Source organism: Vulpes lagopus, chromosome 8 (assembly GCF_018345385.1).
Source record: "Vulpes lagopus strain Blue_001 chromosome 8, ASM1834538v1, whole genome shotgun sequence".
Taxonomy (NCBI): Eukaryota; Metazoa; Chordata; class Mammalia; order Carnivora; family Canidae; genus Vulpes; species Vulpes lagopus.
Window position 1 is genome coordinate 3,431,301 of NC_054831.1, and position 20,926 is coordinate 3,452,226.

The 20,926-nt window shown below is 47.4% G+C and overlaps 1 long non-coding RNA gene across 1 annotated transcript; it reads left to right on the forward strand.

Annotated features, from left to right (window-relative positions):
* Positions 1-5,342: 5,342 nt before the first annotated feature.
* LOC121498166 lies at positions 5,343-13,001 on the forward strand. The gene is made up of 3 exons (XR_005989627.1): positions 5,343-5,477; positions 11,172-11,290; positions 11,615-13,001. It is a non-coding gene; the product is annotated as an uncharacterized LOC121498166 (long non-coding RNA).
* Positions 13,002-20,926: the final 7,925 nt, after the last annotated feature.

Here is a 20,926-nt window from a genome sequence, read left to right on the forward strand (position 1 = left end):
TCTTCCCTCACCCAGCTGCTTGTAACCCTCCATACCCTTGGACGTTCCACTCCTTGGTGTGGGTACTTTGGAAGGGAAAACAAAAGCCCAAGAAGATGAACGATGGGTGTCATGCTTCTTGCACTATTCACGGAACATCTATTCACCCCATCACATTTTTAAAAAACTCAACTTTACATGCAATAAAATGCATCCATTTATGTGTATTGTTTGATGAGTTTCGACAAATGAACGTACCTACCTTACCCTCCGCACACTCAAGATGTGCAAAATTTCTATAATCCCAACTGGCGGAGTGTGTGCAAGTTTCCACATCTTTGCCAGCAATCAGGGATGCGCAAAGGTTCTCTTTCAAAAGTATTCCATGCGATTTTATTTGAGATGATACAAATCAATTCGAGGTGATCAAAATGCCCAATAAGAGGGGAATGCTTAAATTCAGCTTGCTTTGCCAACAACAACAAAAATAAGTAGCTGGCAAATATGTCATAATGTTGACAAATGGCCCATGCCATTAATCAATTGTGGTTTATGGTAGAATGTTAAAAAAAAAAAAAAGGACACAAATCTGTATGTTTAATACAATGATTGCATATATAACATGCACACACACACACACACACACACACACACACACACGTGTTTCTTTCTAACAAAGAGAAAACATATTAAAAGAAAATGAAGGGATCCCTGGGTGGCGCAGCGGTTTAGCGCCTGCCTTTGGCCCAGGGCGCGATCCTGAAGACCTGGGATCGAATCCCACGTCGGGCTCCCGGTGCATGGAGCCTGTTTCTCCCTCTGCCTACCTATGTCTCTGCCTCTCTCTCTCTCTCTGTGACTATCATAAATAAATAAAAATTAAATAAAAAAAAAGAAAATGAAACGAAATTTTCCTGGCCAGCTACCATGCTGTCCCTTCCTTTCCACCTAGACCCTAATCTCCAAGTTGCCTTTTGCTCCCATGTTAGTTACAAAATGGAGTTGAGCAGCCATCAATGAGCTCAGCCACGCCAGATTCTCAATTTTAGTAAAAAGATCCCATTTTCTTTTTTTTTTTCAAAGATCCCATTTTCATGTAATTCTGTTTTGTTCAACAGAGACAGTTGGTTATGTTCATTCATTTGATAGATACTGAGGATATCATGTGTGTCCCCAAGGGGCTCGTCTTCTCATGGCGGGAGACAGACAAGAGTAGAAAAGTAACACGAAGCCCGTGCCCAACTATGGGAGCTGGTTGTGCTGGAGGTGGAAGTGACCACCGAATTCCAGCAGGGTGACCACGGGGACCTGGCTGGGGAGTCCACTCTGAAAAAAAGTTAAAAAACCAAAACAACACATGGGGATGGTAAGGGAGGTGGCCAGGTGGCTAACCGAGGAGGGTTCTGGACAGAGGGGACCCTAGAGCCCAGAAGCACCTCTTGTGTAGGAAGAGCACCTGGGAAGGCCACTGTTGGGCTGTGACAAGTGAAGGGAAGGCCAGGGAGTGCACTGGTGGCCACGTAAGCCGGCTAGCTTTCACTCGGTGACATGGGAGCCACTGCTCAGTGGCCAATACATGCTCTGCCAAGAATTCTAACAGGCCCCCTAGCTCCTGTGCATGACAGGACATCAGAGCAGCGAGATGGTGGCACCAGTGACGACACCGTGGCATAAATTCAGGTGACCGCGAGAGGCCAACAGTGGCCAAGGCCAAGAAATAGCAGAGGAGATGAATTACAGGCTCTGGGTACATTTTGATCCAAAACATACAAAAACTGATATAACCTTTGTGTTCAGTTTTTCACATTTATTCTGAGAGAGGGACTAAAGTTCTTGTTTTACATCATCTGTGCTGACTTTTCATTCAGCAAAGTGTGGTCTGAGCAGCAGGAAGCCTGACCCCTGATAGCTGAGAACTTCTTTTCAAGACTTGTCCTTTGCCAGACAATGCCACAGACCCTGCAGCCCTCCCTGACACCCTGGGTGTGCCCCGACCCGAATGTCCATGAGCTTCTTTCTGGGGCTGCTTCAAAGAACTTCCAGTCTGGCCATGTAGACGTGGCTTGCAACGCCTGTTCCGGATTTGGTGAGCAAGACCTAATCTTCTCTCAGGGCGATGCCCTAAGGGTTTGGTCCCTCCTAGCAGCTAGTGTGAAATTGAATTCACTTCTATCACACAGTGGCTGTGTGTCAGGCAATGTATTGGGTGCATCACCCAAGGCTGTGCTGTCTGGTAGCAGGCATTTCCCTAGTTTTAGAGATGATGAAACAGGGGGTCAGAGTGGTCCAGTTCATCCAGCTAACAATCTACTGGGGGCTGTATCATTGTGACCTGGAAGCCCTCCAGACCTTCCAAGGACGTGTTGGTCCTCACTATCATTCTCCGGGAGCTTCGGACTGCTTCCCTGGGTGCTGGATTTCAGCTGTAGCTCTATCTTCTTCCTGCACAAAGCACGCCCTACCCAGGACCCTGCCCAAGACCTAGTGTTACTCTCCATGGTCAGAGAGTCTCTCTCCATCTGTCCTCCTTCCTTTTATTACAACTATTCTCATCTCGTTCTCATTATCCAGCACTGCTCTTCTCAGGGAAGGACTCAGAGAAGGTGGATATTTGGCTGAAGTTTGGGGCGTGAGTAGTGGGTGGCCTACTTGAGCCTCTGTGGCCAGATCATGGGGACATCTGTTTGGATCCAATTATTAGCCCCTTTCAGTCCATTCATCTTCATCTTTGCTGGATTTGTGCACATAAGTGCCTTCTGCTCCCCTCTCGCCAACAACTTCCTATAGAACTAAAAAATAATAAATGAGTGGGGAATACCAGAAAGGGAGACAGAACATGAGAGACTCCTAACTCTGGGAAACGAACAAGGGGTGGTGGAAAGGGAGGTGGGCGGGGGTTGGGGGTGACTGGGTGACGGGCACTGAGGGGGGCACTTGATGGGATGAGCACTGGGTGTTATGCTATATGTTGGCAAATTGAACTCCAATTAAAAATATGTAAAAAAAAAGAAAATAAAAATAAATAAATAAGTAAGTAAGTAAATAAATAAATAAATAAATAAATAAAATGAAATGAAATCCCAATACGCACGAATGGAAGCCAGTCTTTTCATAGGAAGCCAATATCATGAACCCAGGAGGGCAATTTTAAATTTCTTCCCCCGTGGTGATTCATTTTCAGGGAATGGATCAGATTTCCCTGCCAAATTCTCCTTGTTGTCAGATTTCCAGCTGGACCTGCTTGTTCCTCAGGATCCACAGTATCTGGGGCCCAGACATCTGGGTGTGGCTTCCAGAGAGGTGGGGGGCTGCTGGTGGTGTGGGAGCCGCTGAGCCACCATCCGGGGCTGCCCAGGGCCTGCTTCTTTCCCGATCTCAGTTTGCTGGTCTGAGCTTTAACGCTGACTGTGCCTCTCACCTTCCTCCGAGCACCGTTGGATTCCCAGGGGGTCTTCTGTCCATTTGGAATCATGACTCCAGAGTTGGGACAGTCCTTCAGAGGTTCGCAGGCCTGTGTGGAGCCGGTTCAGGGATGCCTTTCCACCTTGTTCCTGATTTTGTAACCCACGTGGTCAACGTAAAATTGCCAAAGAGTGAAATACCAGCCAGCGACGGAGTACTTCAAGTCCGGTTGTAGCCCGGAGACATTTGGTGGTGGGTAATGGGAAACAGCCAAGGGAGAAAGGGCCTCTGTGCATAACGAGAGCACCTTCCAAGTAATACTCAACCTGGAAAATAGATATTATTTTCCTGCCTTAAATCAGAGGTGTCTGTGAAAACCCTCAGGCCGCGGTTGCAAAATGTCATCGCGTGGAAGGGGTTTGGGCATCTGCAGAGGGAGCTCGCCAAGCATGTTTGAATTCAAGAAGAATGCTGAGGTTCCAGGACTGGCACTACTTTTCCAGGAGATGTTAGAAACAGAAATAGTTAGCACAATACCAAATGATGGTGGAGTCGGTATATTCGAGAAAGAATACTTCTATTTTTAATGGGAGCAGTTGTGTTTGGTAGGAGCATTCTGGTTCAGGTTGCTCCTGGTCATTTGTGAACCAGACCTCTAGGAGCACACCCTGACCCCTGGCTTGCAGGCAGCTGGTTTGGGAAGTATGTGTGGGAAGCACAGTTGAGGGAACTGAGGAGAAAGACCCAGAGAAGTCAACAGAAAGTGTGTTAACTTTGAGCACGTTCCCACTCTAGCTGGGGTGGCCGTGGTCAACTGAAGCGTCATCACCCCGGGGAGCTGCCAGGAGGTGGCGAGGGTATGATGGGGAAGGGCAGGAGGGGTGCTTCTCTCTCGACTCTCATGTCTTTTGGTTGGGGCTACCTTGGGGGGTTGGGCCCACATGCACTGTTGTAGAGGAAAGTCCTCAGCCTAGAAGCAGAGAGACGTAGGCCCTTGAGGTGGGAAGCTGTCAGCACACCTGGAACCATCCACCTTGGCTGCAGGAGAGCTCACAGGTGGGCCGAGGAGGATGGCATAAACAGCACTGGCTGCCAGCCCGTTTGGACAAGAACCCATAGGAACTGAAGTGGAGACGTAAGATCGAGTTGATGAGAGAGGGTTGTCAGAGAGAGCTGCAGTAGACACTTGTGGGAGCAGCCATGGGCAGATACTCTGAGGTCTTCCCAGCAGCCCGTGAATGCCCAGCACTCCCCCAGGTGGGGGGCGGCAAACTGTCTCATAGGTAAAGGACCACCCAGTGCCTGGGGGTCCAGGGGCTCTAGAAAGAGCCATAGTGCTTGTGGTGTGAATTCTGGCTGTGGCTCTGGTTGCTCAGCGACCTGGTTCCATTTTTGGAAATGAAACTGGTTGTCTGGTCTTCCCATTGTTGCTGTTAGCTACCCAGTATCCTTCTAATAAAGTAGTTTCCTGTGCATGGTGAGGAGAGAAGTTTCTGGCCCTTGCAGCCCAAGGCCTGGACTGATGCACAGGGAATCATCCCATCACTTACTCAACAAACATTTGCTGAGCGTCTGTCATGTGCCAGGTGCTACACGAGGCATCCGGATACAGACAAGCAATACAACCCCCTGCCCTCACTGAGTGCAGGTGGTAGTGGAGACGGGCAGCCAACATCAGACCACACAATAAATAAGATGGCATCAGCCAGGGCTGAGAGGGTCTGTGGAGGTCCTGGGACAGGGATTGGAGGGGTTGGGACAAGCCTTTCTAGGAGCTGGTTTATGAGCTAAAACCCAAAAGGGTGAGAGGGAGCCAGCTATGGGAGGACCTGGAAATAGATTCCAGGCTGAGAGAAGAAGTGGGTCAAAGACTCTTTGGAGTCTGGCATGTGGAGTCTGGCACTTTGGAGAAGTAGCAGGGTGGCTGGTACGGCTGTGGTGCACAGCGGTGGGGTGATTTGAGGCACTGCAGCCCTGGTTAGAGAAGATGGAAGCTTGACCCAAGTGTTGGCCACATACGTGGAGAAGAGAGGACGGGTTTGGACTCACTGCGGGGAGCAGAGTCACTAGGACGTCCTCATGACTTAGACACATGGGTAAGAAAAGATGCTGTGCATAAAAGTAGATGATGCCTTTCATGGAGATGAGCTACAACGGGAGGGGAATATCATTTTTGCTGTGCCATTTGCTTATTTTCACAAGTGGGGTGGGCGGAGGTCGGCGAGAACTCTGGCCTGTGCATCTCAGTTTGGGAAGCCTATTGCCCTTTCAAGTGGTGGTATTGGGAAGGTCGTTGAAGCTCCAGGCTGGGGCTGGGGCCCGGGGTTTAAATGTGGCAGCTTGGGATTATGACATATTTGGAGCTGTGAGTGCAGATAAATGGCCTGGTCTGCGAGCGTAGGTGAGGAAGGGAAGGGGGGTCAGGAGAGGTCTCTCGGCACAGGGACAGCTGGGGCCGAGCACAGGGGACAGACCCAGCCCAGGAGGCTGACGAGGAGCATCTGCAGCAATAGGAAGGCACCCAGGAGGGAAAGGGTCATGGGAAGAATGAGAGCAAACTGTTCAAGGACACGGAGGGATCAACTGTGTTGAATCCTGCTGAGACCAGGCCAGGGAGGTCTAGAGAAGACCCGCATGGACGCTGATGTGTCGTTAGATGTTCTTGCTGCAGGGAACTGAAGCCCTGTCTCGCATTGGCTTGGACCCTGGGGACATTTTTTACCTCGGTGGCACGGGAAATCTGGAGCCTGGGCTGCGGGACCAGTGGGTCTGTCAGGTGGCCTGAGGATGCCGTCGAGGGTCTGGGTGCTGGCATCACTGTCCGGGGCTCTGCACTCAGGCTGGTACCGAGATGCTCTCCTTTGGTCGCGGCACTATTTAAGGGACGGGCAGGCCTGGCCTTTCTGTGGCTGTGTCGGGAGTGAGGGGGTGTCTCCCCACAGCCCCCAGCAGACATCCCCGGACCTTCTCCTTTCCCAACTGGCAGGACGGGTGGGGGGGCAGAGAAGCCCTTCTCCCTTCGGGCCCAAGATCCTGAAGATCAGCGGGACCCTGGTCAGGAGGATGTGGGTCAACTGGATCCACGGCTGCATCCGTTACCGTGGGGGGGCAGGGGGTGTGCGCATCCCCGGCGCGCGACGGTCCGTGCCATTTAAGAAACTGCGTGTAGTTCATCCAGTGGCATAAGATTTACTCTCCTCAATTAATTCTCTTGATATTTTCTTTTTTAAAAAAATATTTTATATATTTATTCATAAGACACATACAGAGAGAGAGGCAGACACAGGCAGAGGGAGAAGCAGGCTCCCTGCGGGAAGCCCGACGTGGGACTCGATCCCAGGACCCGGGGGTCACGCCCTGAGCCAAAGGCAGATGCTCAACCACGGAGCCACCCAGGCATCCCTTGAGGTTTTGGAAAACAGAACAGTGGTTGATTGTGAGTTTAGTGCAGAAAACTTCAAGCATTTCTCCATCTTTGTTCTTCTGTACCTAGTGGAGCAAGAGAGGAGCAAGAGCCTTATTTGTACACAATAAAGAGTTTGTCGAATTTCCGACCTCACCAAGGGGATTAAGGCTCCTCATGATGTGACATGACGTCAGGATATCAAAAAGAAATATTAACTATTTCTAGAAACAGGACCTTAGGCATACGCGCTATTCACAACGAAGGCCCAGGGTTAGACCGCTCCTTATTCTATTCTATTCTATTCTATTCTATTCTATTCTATTCTATTCTATTCTATTCTATTCTTTCTATTCTTCTTAGAATATATTCGGAAAACCGTTTCCTTCTGTGGGACTGCCCTGGGAAAGGCGTGAGCTGAGAACCCGGTCTGTTTAGCATCAAGCTCTAACCAACAGACCAAACAGCTTTGGTTTGTAAAGTAAATGTCTGAAGGGGATTTATGTGAGCAGCTCTCAAGTCTCTGCCACAAATGAATCACACAGGGATTGTGTTTCCTCAGGCTATCAGAATGCAACACATCTTTCGGCTCAAATCTTCGCCTGAGTTTCAAAGTAAAAATCTATTTTCACTTAAAGGACGCTGTGCGCAGCTCGGCGTGGGTTCCCTGGTTGTCCCCGTGGGGCTGTCTAGGATGGAAATGCGTCCTCTGCGCGCGGGTCCACGCTCCTGTCCCCATAGCCATCGGTGGGACTTTCTCAGGCCTTTTAAGGAAGCGCACTCAGCCTCTGGAAGCATTTCAGGCGCCGCATTCCCGATTGCACACATGGAACCCATTGCCTGCCATTTAGCAGGAGAGCATCTGCCAGCGTGGCAGGGGGAGAGCTAAAAATAGCTGGTGCAGTTCGGTAGGCGCAGCTGCCCGCCCCAGCCCGCGCTCGTCGGCGCAAATATAGGGCCTGCGACCCCGACTCCCTCGTTCGGCAGAAGTCGCTCCTCCATCCCTACCCCCAAATTAATTTTTGGTTTTCGGAGAGGAGCTGTACCAGCGTGGAGCTCCTTAGGCCACTCTGTCTTGTAACCGCCCTGACGGTGTGGGTACCTACCCCTGGGCAGCTGCGTCTCCTCCGTGCCCCGAGGTCCCCACCTTCCTCACTACAGAGGTACAGGGTCAGCACAGAAGAACGGGCCAAAGAAATGCATTTGCAGCCAGCAGCCACGGTGACCATGTCTCAGAGGCCACCTGCAGGCTCAGCCCCGGCTCACTCACTCAGTCTCCTCGCTTTAGGCCTGGTGACATGTGCCACAGCCCTTTGCCGGGCAAGTTCACGGATGCAAAAGGCCACAGGAGGGTCCACTGGGGCTGGAGGCAGGTGGGGGGAAATGTCTCTCTTAGAGGCATTCATTTTTGATGACTTTAAGACATTGCTGCCAAAAAATGTCCTCTAGGTAAGTCTGGCCCTCGGGCCACCGGTTTGCAATCTCTGGCTCAGAGACGCGGAGTTCAAATTCAATGTTGCTGCATCTGGTCTGTGTATACGGACTGTGCAAAACTTTGCGGCTTTGGCCTGGAAATGGAGTCCCCTTGGACACAGCGTCACTGCATGTGACCCCAACAGAAGGACAGAACATGGGGTAAGGCCAGGAGGTCGTTGCCCTGTGCCCGACTAGGACGGTTGCCAATGATGTGTGAGGTTTCCTCCCGTTCAGCAACACTGTTTTCATAAAGAATAAACAGCGCGTCTTGGATGTGCTGAGCATTCAGGGCCATGAGGAAAGAGAAGGCCACCTGCAGTGTGAGCCAAATGCTGAGGACATTTTCATAAACGAAGTTCCTGTAGGAAGAAATTTCTGGAAATGAAGCTACAGACCACGTCCCCCTTCTCAAACTGGCCTTGGGGCTTGGCCTCCTTTGGTCATCATCACATGTGGTAATGATAAAGTCCGAGCAGATCCAGGCACAGCCATGGCTAGAGTGTGCTGGTGGGGTACACGTGAGTTGTAAGGTCTAGCAACTAATTTGGTGCGTGTTGGCTCTCAGAGCCGTGTGCTGTGTGTGTCACCCTGCTGGCTCGGCGTTGACAGCACTGGATCCGATCGAGCCTTCCTCTGTCTGGTCTAGTCAGGGAAGCAGATGTGCACACAGCGTCGGCAGCACTCCGTGCAGAGGCGTGATAAAGACGTGCCCACGACCCGGAGCCCCTGGGAGCCGGGCTCCCTGTAAGGCAGCTGGGGTAAGAAGATAGAAAATCTTGGCCTTGGGACACCTGGGTGGCTCAGTGGGTTAAGCATCTGCCTTCAGCTCAGGTCATGATCCCAGGGTTCTGGGATCAAGCCCCACATCAGGCTCCCTGCTCAGTGGGGAGCCTGGTTCTTCCTCCCCCTCTACCCCTTCCCCCCACTTTTGTGTTTGCTCTCTCTCTCTCTCTCTCTCTCTCTCTGTCAAATAAATAAATAAAAATATTAAAAAAAAAAAGAAAAGAAAACCTTGGCCTTGCTCTTAAGTAGCATTCGGTGGCACCTGTACCAACGAACACAAGGAGGTATCTCCTCCAGGGGAGGTGAGAATAAAGAAGAGAGAAGCGCCTCTGAGTCGGCCCAGGGGCACCGGGGCGACAGGACAGCAGGGCCGGTGGCTCAGTGTGGCTGTGAAGCACATGGCGTCTCTGGTCCGTGTGTACCCGGGCTGCCAGCCAATGCTGGGAGGCTCTGGAGGGAGGAAACTCAGGGCACATGAGCTTTGCTAGCCAAAGAGGGTTAATATAGTGAAGGTGGAGGGACATCGATTAAAGCTGTAAGTGGGCCAATGGCACGATTACATTTCGTCATAGCAGGACAGTCTCGTCCCCATTTGTGGTCCTCACGAGCTGTCGGGTTTCCGTCAAGGGGAGCAGGGAGGCAGGAAGGGAGGCTTTGAATGGCCTGGCTAGAGATGACAAAGACCATCGCTAGGGCTGTGCGACAGGGAGGGACAGAGGAGACGCAAGGCCAGAACGAGAGGACCAGGTGGCTGGCTGGCTGGGCCTGGCGAGGACGAGGGTGAGCCTCTGGAGCCTTCCAGGTCTGGGTAATGGAACGGGGCACAGGGTGGAGCAACTCCTTGAGGCGGGGCTCACGCGGTGAGGTATGGAAAGGTCAGGAGAATGACCAGCCCCGGTTTTGAGGTTCTTACGGTGCGTAAGCTGATAAGCCAGCGGTTGGCCACACAGGTGAAGCAGGAGCGGGGAGGCCGTTGGGTGACAGATTCAGGAGAATCTGGGCAGGGTTGGGGCCTTGGGTGCAAATGCTCTTGCCCACAGAGACGTGTGGAGAGCGAAGGGAAGCAAGGCCGGCTCTGGGGAGCTCGGCAGGTAAGGATAGAGCTGGAGGTGGGAGCTTGAGGGGGCTTCACAGGGAACAGGAGAGAGGGGAGCTGCTTCTGCAAGCAAAGGGTGAAGGAGGAAAGAGAGTCCAGGGGAAAGAACGTTAATTGTTGCGGGCTAAACAGATCCCACTGGTGTTCCTCCTTAACGGATCATGATTCTGCGGTATTATTTTCACGCACTCGTCATCTTTCACGCCAATGCATGACCCATGATTACACCAGCTCATTTTTTAACCACCCACATCGTTCCGTCTTCTCACTATCATAAATAACACGGCGACAAGTAACCTCGTGCATAGATCTGCACACAGTTCTCTTTTTGTTGCTGCAGAATAAATAGTAAGAAATGGAATATGTGGGCAGGACAGCCCTGGTTCTTGTGTCCGGGTGCGCATCACCAAACTGCCCGCCAGAGAAGTGACACCAATTTCCCCTCCTACTGATGCGCTTTTGAAATGCTCCGTCTGTCTGCTAGGGACTATGTTGATTTTATCAAATCTTCGCTCGTTTCATATATGAGAATTTATGTTGCGTTGTTTTGATTTTTAAATTGTCAGAGAAGTTAAAATTTTAAACAAATTGAATTCAACCTAAATAGCTGCAAAAAAAAAAAAGCCCAACAGTAACAGACACAAGGGCTCTTCCAGGACAGAGACAGGGCTCCGTGCCCAGCACCCATCGCATCACGTGCTCCCAGCAAAGACGCAGGCTCTTCATTTTGGAGACAGGGCGACGGAGGCTCAGGAGGTTTTGTAATTGCCCTGAGTTGCACAGCTGCTAAGTGGACACATATTGGATTTTGAACTCGGCACAGTCTGAAAGTCTGTCTTGCCAGCTGTGCTATTTTATTGTTCTGTTTTAAAGAGTTCTTCGCTTAATTGAGTGGCTTTCACTAATTGCACATTTTTAAAGTATTCACCGTTTTCCTTATATTTTTGTGGCTTTACATTTTTATGAACTCACACCTATTGCTTTTTCTCTGGTTCTACCGCCATATGTATTAAATGTCATCTCTATCTCCAGGTTGGGACACCGTGTCGCAGACGCTGTCTGGGCCCCAGGCCCCTGGCTCTTCTCTGGCAACTGCCCCCTTGCATCAGAAGCCACATCTTACTCAAGGAACTGCAGCAAGGGGCAGCAAGGTGCGTTTCCATTGCCACGTCAGGCAGGGATGAGTTTCGGAGTGGCTGGCTTGGAGAGCTCAGGCTGTGGCTATCACCTCCTGGGTACCACCAGCTGAAATGGAGAGGCAGCTCACCAGGGTTCAGTGGCCAGGGAAACCCCAGGTGCTGTGAACGGTGGCCTCAGGTTTCTTAGCCTCTCAGGTCACCCTTGGGCCCAAGAGCCAATTCTCCACCCAATGCTAGTACAGAAAAAAAGCAAGGCCTCTGAAGATTGGGGATGGGCAGCAGCAGCACCCTGGCACAGCACTGCAGGGGTACTCAGCTTTGCCTCACTCCTGGCAGGATGCCCAGACCAAGACACCTGCACCTCTCGGGCGGTATCGGGGTTATGTGCCGAAGTCCTGTGGAGGGCAAAGTCACCTCAGCTATGAAGGCTGCCGGCTTCCACATCCTTGCTGGGGTAAGGCAGGAAGCCCAATATTTGATTTGATGCCATCTTGAGAACATGGCCTGGTCTCCCTACCAAGTTGGAGGTCAGAGGGATTGTGTAGACCATTTGGAGGATTCTTTTCATCTTCGTCTAGAGAAACGTCGGAATTAGGATCGCTATCTCCTTGAATTACTGTCTCTCCATTTTTTCAGCTCTCTTCCATAATCTATTATGGAATTACTATTATCTACCTATCTATTAAATTGTTTTTCTTTTATTCCTCTTGAATCACTTTAAAACTTTATTTTTACAATCTTTAAATCCTTTTTAACGGCAGTTGTTCGTAACCTCAGGCTGTGCTACTTCATCTTGCCTTTCTAAATTTAAAAGCGTTTTCAGTTGTTTGTTTATTTTTTTTTCATTGCTTTGAAAATTAATTTTGTAAACTTCAGGACTTGTATCTTTTCAATTTATTTTTACTGGTATTAGTTTATTTTCTTTAAAGACTTTTTAGTTTATCAGAAGACAGACACTTGGAACAGCACATGGGGACCAGCTGTGAGGCCTCTATGTGTCTCTTTGATCCAGCACAGACAGGCCTTCTGAAGCTCTGTGAGGGGCCAGTGACAAGCCTCGACTGGACACCGTCACAGCAGAGCTCCTGTGGATTTTGGAACCTATCCACATCCCCTTGAGCACATAAGGGCTCTTCTTTTGGGGACAGCTTCTATTATGTCAGTGAGCATGAGGTGGCCATGCCACCTAGGTGGCCAGCCACGAGCCAGAGTGTACCCTGCCAACATGCCACAGAGTCAAGTGCACCCAGCATTGCTCTAGCAGTCAGTGGAAGGTCCAGGCTGGTACAAGCAAGGTCGGTAGACACAGGGACTTGGCATGAGCTAGTAGCTGACACTCCTACTTGCCTCACAATGCCACCGTTTCTTCAACCCACACCTGTGATAGGTGTGACCCACATCTGTGACCTGTTACAGAAAAATGGAGCATGATACATATTACATGTATGATATACAACCTCAACCAGCTCAGTTCAATGATCATGAATATATCCTCTATCTGTCTATCTCTGCAAAATGTGTTGATGCCATGTGACAGCAGACTGATGGTGTGTTAAGCTCTAACTCAGGGTACCCCGAAGGAAAGCAGAGGAAGGAAAACCTTCTAAAGGCAGAACTTTGAGCAATCATTTTGTCCACTTGGTGTGAAGTAATTTTAATCAGGATAATAATAACAACAACAGCACCATATTGTCACATTGCCAGTGAAGAAACGGTGAGAGGTGAGGAGCTGTACTAATGAACAGACGATGACGTGAAAGTCAAGGACCCAGAATGAGCAGGACTGGAGGATGAGAGACAAAGGAGATTTGGAGTCAAAGGCTGGTCCTTTATGGGCCACCTGGGTGGCTCAATGGTTGAGCATCTGCTTTCAGCTCGGGTCATGATCTTGGGGTCTTGGGATCGAGTCCTACATCAGGTGCCCCACAGGGAGCCTGCTTCTCCCTCTGCCTGTGTCTCTGCCTGTCTCTGTGTGTCTCTCAAAAATGAATAAATAAATATTTTTTTTTAAAAAAAAGGCTGGTCTTTTTGAAATGAGCCCAGAAGCTAAGAATATTCATATCATGTGAAAGCCCACCCAAAGATCCCCACTGCAGGAGATGCTCTGAGCCACCAGGCAGATGGGATGACTCACCCTGGGGGACTTTGTTAGCTTCTTTCCTCCAGTGATCAATGGCTAAAAACACCCAAGAAGCCCTGGAATTTATGATCAAGCCTACGTATGGGATCCATGATATAGACTCAGTGGTCAGCCTGGCCATTGCCGCTGTTGAGTGGTTTACTTGCTAGCAAATTACACAACCTTTATCTCCTGATGTGGTATCTTGAGGGACCAACCAACAACTCCATGTGGTGGATTGAAAGCATTGGACCCATTCCACCATGAGGGAACAGTGATCTGTCCAGCTTGGAACAGATACTTACTCTGAATTTGGGTTTGCTCTTCCTGGTTACCATGCTCTACCAGCACCACCATCCATGGACTTACCAAATGCCTTATCCACTGCCACAGCATCGTCTCTAAAGGAAGTTACTTCACAACAAGTGAATGTCACTGGTTTTATCATATACCTCACGGCCTAGAAGCAGCTAGACTTATAGAAGGAATGGTGAACCACATAGGATGGGTTAGGTTAGGGGGAAGTAATAATAATAAAAAAACCTAACACAACAATAAGTTATTTTTCATTCACATTTCAGGTCCAACCCATCTCAAACTCACGTTGATAGAGGCTTCATCCTCACTAATGTTTCCATATTTACCGAGGTAGGAAAAAAAAGACGAGGCAATGCATACCCTGATGCGAATGATCCCTTCCACTCATGTGTCATTGGTCACATCAAGGTAAAAGGATAAAGAAGATGTGGTCTATGTATACAATGGAATATTCCTCAGCCATTAGAAATGACAAATACCCACCATCTGCTTCGATGTGGAAGGAACTGGAGGGTATTATGCTGAGTGAAATAAGTCAACCGGAGAAGGAAAAACATTATATGGTCTCATTCATTTAGGTAATATAAAAAATAGTGAAAGGGAATAAAGGGGAAAGGAGAAAAAATTAGTGAAAATATCAGTGAGGGTGACAAAACATGAGAGACACCTAACTGTGGGAAACGAACAAGGGGTAGTGGAAGGGGAGATGGGCGGGGGGATGGGGTGACAGGGTGACAAACACTGAGGGGGCACTTGGCGGGATGAGCACTGGGTGTTATGCTATATGTTGGCAAATCTAACTCCAATTAAATATATATATATATATATATATATATATATATATATATATATAATAAAAAAAAAAGGTACAATGCAAACATAAGTTCCAGGGAAGGAGGTAGGACTTTCCTACTAGCTTGCTGAAGGGAGAGGAGAACCAGAATATAGGTGGTCCTCCTAATGACTAATTTAAATGGTTTACTGAAAATGCAGATCTGTGCCAACCAGGGTACAATAATACCTTTCCATGTTTTGGTGTTGACAGTCTGTAAGCTGTCCTCTGTACTCTTAGCCAGAGACTGACACATGGTGCTGTTTCTCTCATAATTAATATATATGGTTGTAAGAACAATGAGATGGAAGGGAATGTGTATTTTTCTACAAGTATTCCTGATAAACCGATTGGATTTAAACCAGTGACATTTTTCTTTTGTGTTGCCATGATGCTGGGATATTCTGCATTAGAGTTTGGTGCCGGAGAAAGGATCCACTCAGTCAGAAATAATGCTGCTACTTGGCCACGCAGGGTTCCTCATGCTATAGAGCTAACTGGCAGAGTAGTGGATTATAGTGTCTATGTGGTCAATTCTGGCCGTCAAGAGTGAAAAGTTATTTGTTATGAAGTGGGTGGAGAGGAATAGGGATGCAGCCCTCAGGGGTCCCTGCTGTGTCTTTCTGGACCACCAAGCACACTGACTAAGGTCAATTGAAAACAGTTGCCATCCCACAGAGGCAGGGCCAGCAAGGGCTCAGACTCCTTGCCACAGAGGGCCAGGCTCCTCGCTGGCTAAGAACCTCAACCAGTTCATTTCAGTTACCACAAATATACCACATGAATGCAAGATGTTCACAGTCGGGAAGCTCTGTGTGTGTCCAAAAGGGAAATAGGGGAGCCCTATTCAGTACTTTCTGCACAGTATTTCCACAAACCTAAAAGTCTCTAAAAAAGAAAGTCTACTAATTTAAAAAAAAAATAGGAAAAGACTAGCTGGGGGTGTGTGTTTCAAGAATGCCCATGTTAAAGGCCTGCAAACCTTCGGTAGCTGAAAAGGTCTATGACCTGGACAGTTGCATTTTTTTTTATTTTTTTTACTTTTTTTGCTGCCCAGGATTCTCTTCCAAACAGCATGCCTCTCTCTTTGCTGTTGGGATGGCAGATCTGGGCCCATCTCTGTCCACCCAAGCCAAAGGGGCAAGAATGCCTTACTGTCCTGGTTTGGCCAGAGGATGACAATGGTCTGATCACAAGCTGTGGCAGAGCTGGCCTCCTCTATCCCCTGTAGGTTAGGTGGGGCCACATGACTTGCTTCGACCAATGGTAATGTGAGTGGAGCTGGTACATGACACGTTGGGGTACATGTCAGAAGATAACATGATGGTCCACACTCCCCTTTCCTACCTCTATAATCCAGGAAGTGAGTAACAGTGCAGGCCTCCATTGGCCCAGATCCTCAGGACAAGGCAAGCAGGGGTCCCTGGACAGACACACAGCACAAGCAGGAAACACAGTGGTGGTTGCAGTAAGCAGTGCTGTGCTGGGAGCATCAGCTGCTACTTACCCCACCCAGGAAAATAAGAACCCAAGAACACCTCTGAGTGATAAAGCATTGAAATGTAACCCTGAAGGATCAGACTAAGGGGAGAACCATCCCTCTCTTTTTTTTATATATAATAAATTTAGTTTTTATTGGTGTTCAATTTACCAACATACTGAATAACACCCAGTGCTCATCCCGTCAAGTGCCCCCCCCAGGGCCCGTCACCCATTCACCCCCACCCCCCACCCTCCTCCCCTTCCATCACTCCTAGTTCGTTTCCCAGAGTTAGGAGTCTTTATGTTCTGTCTCCCTTTCTGATATTTCCCACACATTTCTTCTCCCTTCCCTTATATTCCCTTCCACTATTATTTATATTCCCCAAATGAATGAGAACATATAATGTTTGTCCTTCTCCGATTGACTCCCTTCACTCAGCATCATACCCTCCAGTTCCATCCACGTTGAAGCAAATGGTGGGTGTTTGTCATTTCTAATGGCTGAGGAATATTCCATCCCTCTCGTCGTACATTCAGATGTGTGCAAATATATACACTTAAAGGCAGGCAGGAAGGACTCACCACAGTAGTACCTCCAGCTAGGGCAGACTGGGTGATTTTTATTCTTCTCTGTACATTTCTGTCACCAGATTCTCTTTTGTTTTGATATTTTCATAGCTTATTCTTCATGAGTTGTGTTGCATTTATTTTGACTTTTTAAACTATTGCATTATTAGTGTATAGAAATGCCACTGATTTCTGGGCATTGATTTTGTATCCTGCCACACTGCTAAATTGCTGTATAAGTTCTCTGTAATCTTGGGGTGGAGGCTTTTGGGTTTTCTATGTAGAGTATCATGTCATCGGCGAAGAGGGAGAGTTTGACTTCTTCTTTGCCAATTTGAATGCCTTTAATGTCTTTTTGTTGTCTGATTGCTGAGGCGAGGACTTCCAGTACTATGTTGAATAGCAGTGGTGAGAGTGGACATCTTTGTCTTGTTCCTGATCTTAAGGGAAAGGCTCCCAGTGCTTCCCCATTGAGAATTATATTTGCTGTGAGCTTTTTGTAGATGGCTTTTAAGATGTTGAGGAATGTTCCCTCTATCCTACACTCTGAAGAGTTTTGAGCAGGAATGGATGCTGTATTTTGTCAAATGCTTTCTCTGCATCTAATGAGAGGATCATATGGTTCTTGGTTTTTCTCTTGCTGATATGATGAATCACATTGATGGTTTTACGAGTGTTGAACGAGCCTTGTGTCCCAGGGATAAATCCTACTTGGTCATGGTGAATAATTTTCTTAATGTACTGTTGGATCCTATTGGCTAGTATCTTGTTGAGAATTTTTGCATCCATGTTCATCAGGGATATTGGTCTGTAATTCTCCTTTTTGGTGGGGTCTTTGTCTGGTTTTGGAATTAAGGTGATGCTGGCCTCATAGAACGAGTTTGGGAGTACTCCATCTCTTTCTATCTTTCCAAACACCTTTAGTAGAATAGGTATGATTTCTTCTTTAAACGTTTGATAGAATTCCCCTGGGAAGCCATCTGGCCCTGGACTTTTGTGTCTTGGGAGGTTTTTGATGACTGCTTCAATACACTAACAATGAGACTGAAGAAAGAGAAATTAAGGAGTCAATCCCATTTACAATTGCACCCAAAAGCACAAGATACCTAGGAATAAACCTAACCAAAGAGGTAAAGGATCTATACCCTAAAAACTATAGAACACTTCTGAAAGAAATTGAGGAAGACACAAAGAGATGGAAAAATATTCCATGCTCATGGATTGGCAGAATTAATATTGTGAAAATGTCAATGTTACCCAGGGCAATTTACACGTTTAATGCAATCCCTATCAAAATACCATGGACTTTCTTCAGAGAGTTAGAACAAATTATTTTAAGATTTGTGTGAAATCAGAAAAGACCCCGAATAGCCAGGGGAATTTTAAGAAAGAAAACCATATCTGGGGGCATCACAATGCCAGATTTCAGGTTGTACTACAAAGCTGTGGTCATCAAGACAGTGTGGTACTGGCACAAACACAGACACATAGATCAATGGAACATAATAGAGAACCCAGAAGTGGACTCTGAACTTTATGGTCAACTAATATTCGATAAAGGAGGAAAGACTATCCATTGGAAGAAAGACAGTCTCTTCAGTAAATGGTGCTGAGAAAATTGGACATCCACATGCAGAAGAATGAAACTAGACCTCTCTCTTGCACCAGACACAAAGATAAACTCAAAATGGATGAAATATCTAAATGTGAGACAAGATTCCATCAAAATCCTAGAGGAGAACACAGGCAACACCTTTTTGAACCCAGCCACAGTAACGACAAACACCCACCATTTTCTTCAACGTGGATGGAACTAGGGGGTATTATGCTGAGTGAAGGGAGTCAATCGGAGGACAAACATTGTATGTTCTCATTCATTTGGGGAATATAAATAATAGTGAAAGGGAATAGAAGGGAAGGGAGAAGAACTGTGTGGGAAATATCAGAAAGGGAGACAGAACATAAAGACTCCTAACTCTGGGAAACGAACTAGGGGTGGTGGAAGGGGAGGAGGGCGGGGGTGGGGGTGGGGTGAATGGGTGATGGGCACTGAGGGGGGGCACTTGACGGGATGAGCACTGGGTGTTATTCTGTATGTTGGTAAATTGAACACCAATAAAAAATAAATTTATTATAAAAAAATAAAAATAAAACAGAAAAAATAAACTATTGCATTAAAATATTGCATTATTTGCTTGATTGCTAAGGTTTTCAGTGCTCCCTAAACTTTTGTGACCAAAGTTAGTGACTCACCTGCCTCACCCTGGTCCCAGTCTCCCTCTCCCCATCTCCAGTGTGCTCTCTCAGCCGGCGCCTGTCCTTGGTGGTGGAGTTCAGGACTGCTTCATTTGTCATTGAATAAATACAACCTGATGCAGCCCCTGGCCATTGTAGGAACTCAGTGAATCTTTATTGATAAATTAACATATAACTCAATAATAATAATAATAATATTAATAATGCACAGAGTTCACAGGGTGGAAATGAAGCGGGTGATGGGGACAGAATGAGCACTGAGACCCTTCTTTCTTGACCTCACCTAGACCTTCTTCCTTGGGCTAACTCGCTCCCATCTTTCTTGGGCCAGTTCCAACCAGGGCAAAAGATATGTCAGCATCCTTGGTTTGTCACCTGGCAAGGTCCTGAGGGATTTTTCTGTCTGATATCCAATTCCCACTTCCCCAGCATCTAGTGAGCACCAAGTGGTGTGACTGGGCCCCTCTCTGTGCCCTGCCTGATGACGCCATTCACCCCGAGTCCAGAGCTCAGCTCCAATCCCAGTCTGAGGTCTGACTTCTGCAGCCTCCAAAATCACTGGATATTGGTTCCTCTGCTCAAGCCCCTGGCTGCAGATTACCTGAGCCAGGTGGACGAGGAACAACAGCTTCCTCTATTTGAGATGCAAGCTGATCCACTTGTGAATCTACCTGATGGTTTTTCCTTAGGTGGCCTCATCTGCTGGGGCATGTCTGAATGTGCCTCTCCTGTTTGGACACAGGGCATGGGTCTTCCTGGCTTCCTCCAGCCACATCTGATTCTTCCATGACTCCACAGCCTGTATGGCTAATATTCAGTTAATCTCGGTGCAAGTCATGATCTCTAGCATGACTTGCACCCAAGTCATCTGGATAGTAACAAGAAAGTGAAACAATGTGGTGAAGGCTCAGGTAAACTAGTGAAAATAAAATTTTCAGTAATAGTGGTGAGGTAGAGGCAAGTGGCTATATCATGAGGAGCCTGGGGATAGAGGAAAGAAGCATGGGCTTTGGGGTGCAGGGTAGGACAGGAGCTCAGCTTGGATATTGAATATATGTGTGGTACTGGAGAAGCCCATTTACCTTCTCTAAGCTTCAGTTTTTACATCTGCAAAAGGGGTTCACTGCTCTTTGTAAACTGCACAGTTCAATATGGTTTTTTATTATTTGTTTGTCTATTTATTTATTTATTTATTTATTTATTTACTTTTATTGAAGTTCAATTTGCCAACATATAGCATAACATCCAGTGCTCATCTGGCCAAGAGCCCCCTCAGTGCCCGTCACCCAGTCACCCCATCCCCCCATGGATCTCCCCTTCCACTACCCCTGGTTGTTTCCCAGAGTTAGGAGTCTCTCATGGTTTATCACCCTCACTGATATTTTCACTAATTTTCTCTCCTTTCCCCTTTATTTCCTTTCACTATTTTTTTATATTCCCCAAATGAATGAGACCATATAATTTTTGTCCTTCTCCGATTGACTCATTTCACTCAGCATAATACCCTCCAGTTCCATCCACATTGAAGCAAATGGTGGGTATTTGTCATTTCTAATGGCTGAGGAATATTCCATTGTATACATAGACCACATCTTCTTTATCCATTCATCTTTCGATGGACACCGAGCCTCCTTCCACAGTTTGGCTATTGTGGACATTGCTGCTAGAAACATTGGGGTGCAGGTGTCCCGGCGTTTCACTGCATCTGTATATTTGGGGTAAATCCCCAGCAGTATAATTGCTGGGTTTTTTATTTTAAATCTTCAGTGACTCTTTCCTTTTGCTATGATAGAACATGATTTTTCCTCATTAGCAAAAGATGTTATAAATATTACCAGAAAAGTTGGAAGCTAATTTGCATTTCTGCAATTTCATCTTAGTTCAGCACGCTCTCACAGCTCTCTACTTTTAAATTACTTTTTACCTCAAGTTTGATAATTTTGTTATTGCGAACACAGTCAAGTTAAGGTTATTCTGAAGCACTCACACACTGTATACATTTTTTTTTTGTAACTAAGGAAATCAGTTGGGGATTGTGATATAACGACTGAAAGCTCTGACAAATGTTAAGCTT